At 41.7% G+C, this 3,293-nt stretch overlaps 1 pseudogene; it reads right to left on the bottom strand.

The window, feature by feature from the left end:
* Positions 1–98: 98 nt before the first annotated feature.
* Positions 99–217, bottom strand: LOC111734965 (annotated as a pseudogene).
* Positions 218–3,293: the final 3,076 nt, after the last annotated feature.

Here is a 3,293-nt window from a genome sequence, read left to right as displayed (position 1 = left end):
TCTCTCTCTCTCTCTCTCTCTCTCTCTCTCTCTCTCTTTCTTTCTCTCTCTCTTCCTCTCTCCCTCTCTCCTTCCTTCCTTCCTTCCTTCCTTCCTATTGCCTACAGCACCTGATTTTCCTAGGTGGTCTCCCATCCAAGTACCAACCAGGCCCAGCCCTGCTTAGCTTCCGAGATCAGACGAGATCAGGCACATTCAGGGGGGCACGGCTGTAGACCAGATTCAAAAATTCTTAACATAATTTTAGTAGATAAAACCCTGCACTATATATAAGGAGTAGTATGCCATGACTGAATGAGATTTATCTCAGGCATGCCAAGATGGTTTAAAATTTGAAAATCAACATAATAATTTGCCTTATTAACAGAATAAAAGTGAAAATCATAAGATTACCTCAACAGATGCAGAAAACAAATTTGACATTTTCAGTATACTTTCATGATAATAACTCTCAGTAAAGTAGGACTAGAAGGGAAATTTCTTCAAATTGATAAAGGGCATCTACAAAAACATACAGGTGACATTATGTTTAAGAGGATAAGCCTGACTGTTTTCCCCTCGATCAAGAATAAGAAAAGGGTGTCCTCTTTTGACACCCTAATTCGACATCATACAGAAAGTCCCAGGCAGCACTGTAAGTCAAGAAAATGAGAATCCTATGTGACCAGGACATAGGGAGTGGAGGCAGGGAGGACTCACGATGAGTCCATGAACATGAACGTGAGCATGGCCAGATCAAGTACAATGCCCTCCCCCCTTATCTGAGGGGAATACCTTTCAAGACCCCCACGGATGCTTGAAACTGTGGACAGTACCAAACCATAAATACACTTTTTTCCTATACGTACAAACCTATGATAACATTTAATTTATAAATTAGGCACAGTAGGAGATTAACGACAACTGATAATACAAATAGAATAATTATAACAATGCGCTATAATAGAAGTTGTGTGAGTGTGGTATTATTAAGTAAAATAAGGGTGACTTGAACACAAGCACTGCGATACTGTGACAGTCCATCCGATGACTGAGATGGCTACTAAGTGACTAAGTGACTAAGGGGTGGGGAGTGTGTACAGGGTAGAGACACTGGACAAAGGATGATTCACATCCTGCGTGGGATGGAGTAGGGTGGCATCATCCTACTCAAAGTAGTGCACAATTTAAAACCTATAAATTGTTTATTTGGAGAATTTTCCATTTAATATTTTCGGACTGCAATTGACCACAGGTAACCAAAACTGCAGAAAGCGAGACCATGGACACGGGGCGGGAAAGGGGAGGCTGCAGTACATTAGAGTAATGAGTTTAGATAGTGCTTCATTTGCTTTCATAAAAAAGTGATTTGGTAAATAAGCTGTGGAAATTCTATGGTTCGAAGTTTGATCAGCTTTAAGTAGAAAGCTATCATAGAACTTTTAGACAAATCCAGCTGCAAGGTGACCACAGTAGACATCACAGATTCAGGGCAAAATAAGCACCTAAGATCTTACTCCCCTATTCTATAAGTAGTACGATTTCTGGTTGGCTTGGTAACAAGCGTAAACAGGGTTGTACAAACTCTGAACAACCAGCTGAAAGTATTTACAGGTATAGTGTGGAAAGAAATCACCCATGGAAGTCAAAGTGTTTTTCTTCAAGGCTAAATTTTCAAGTCTGTGTCTAATATCACAGAGCAAATGGCTTTTTCTTGGACTAACTGCTCAGTTACCCACTTACCCATAATTTGCCACTGATTAGAACTAGGTAATTATCACAGTAATTTATCTTTATCGGCCTCATTTTCCACTTGAAAAAGCGAAGCCATCATTTCTACCCCAGGCCTGTGATTTCCTACCTTTTTGGAATCCTATTTATTATTTATTTATTTATTATTTATTTATTATTTATTTCATTTCATGTATTTCTCCACCCCAAGTGGTAGCTTATTGGTGTTTTTTGGGATGAATTAAAATTACACTAGATTTTGAAAATTACTTAAATTTGTCAACACGTTTGAGTGTTGACATTATGAGAGGTGACATTATGAGATCTGTCACGATCTGGACTAGAAGTTCTTGTAAGTTTAGGATTCCACAGTTGGAACTTAAAATTAAGTCACACCCCTAGTTTTATACAAGTGGAAACAATGGCCCCCAAAAGTGAAGGGACTTACTCAGGATCTCCTAGGGAATTTAGGGCAGAAAAGGACAAAAATAGAAGATCTCCTGAAGGTAGTTCAAGTTCTTTAAATGGTTCATAAAGAGTCTAAGCGCCACATTTTCACAGGCGGGGAAAGCTGGACTCTCTCCAGCTATGTTTTGGGGATAATTTGTTATGTGGAATACATACCTGGAATTAGTTACACTGGATGGACAAAAGACACAGAATTAGTTTTATGGGATGGATGAAAATCAGGCAAGATGAGATTAATGATGAAGTTCAAACGTTCCGTTGATGGGGAAATCGAGGGAGTGATTAAGAAGTCGGGCTCCAAGGAAGACGTCAGACACAAAAGAATACTTGCCACACGATTCCGTTTATATAAAGTTCACCATGAGGTGAAGTTAATCGAGGAGGCTATACGTCAAGAGAGAAATTTCCTTTGGGGTGTGAGGGTCTGGGGACTGTGAGGTGTATGAGCTCAGTGTCTGGGGTACTCTCACTTGATGGCATTGATTCGTCAGTGATCACAGTGCTGGCCACTCAGGTGTGCTTCCTTGGGGAAAAATGCACTGGGATGTACAAGTGTGATTTATGAACTTTTCTCTATGCATGTCGTGCTAGTTATCTATTGCTGCCTAACAAATCACCTCAAAACATAGTTGCTTAAAATGAGAACATTTTTTATCTCATGGTCTCGGGAAACTGGGCATGGCTGAACCGGGCGCTCTGCTCAGAGTCTCTGAAGCACGATGTCACTGGGGCTGTGGTCTCATCTCCAGGCTCGTTTGGGGCGGCTCTGCTTCCCACTCTCTCATGTGACTGGCGGCAGGCATCAGTCTCTCATGGCCTAGTGGACTGAAGGCCTCAAGGTAGCTTGCTGGCTGTAGGCCAGAGGCCACCCCCAGGCCTTTGTCACATGAGCCTCCCCAACATGGCAGCTTGTTCCACCAAAGTATACAAGCCAAGAAGGAAATAGAGAGCATGCTACCAAGGTGAAGGTCACAGTCACGGGTAACCCGATCATGGAAGCGGCATCTCATCACTTGCCACATTCTGTGCATTAGAAGCAAGTCTCTAGATTCAGTCCAAACTCAAAGGAGGGGATTACGCGAGGTGTGACTACTAGGAAGGAGAAATCACTGGAT

Source organism: Pteropus vampyrus, unplaced genomic scaffold (assembly GCF_000151845.1).
Source record: "Pteropus vampyrus isolate Shadow unplaced genomic scaffold, Pvam_2.0 Scaffold10645, whole genome shotgun sequence".
In the NCBI taxonomy this organism is placed as follows: domain Eukaryota; kingdom Metazoa; phylum Chordata; class Mammalia; order Chiroptera; family Pteropodidae; genus Pteropus; species Pteropus vampyrus.
The sequence above is the reverse complement of the archived record's forward strand: the minus strand, read 5'-3'. Positions and strand labels throughout refer to the sequence as shown.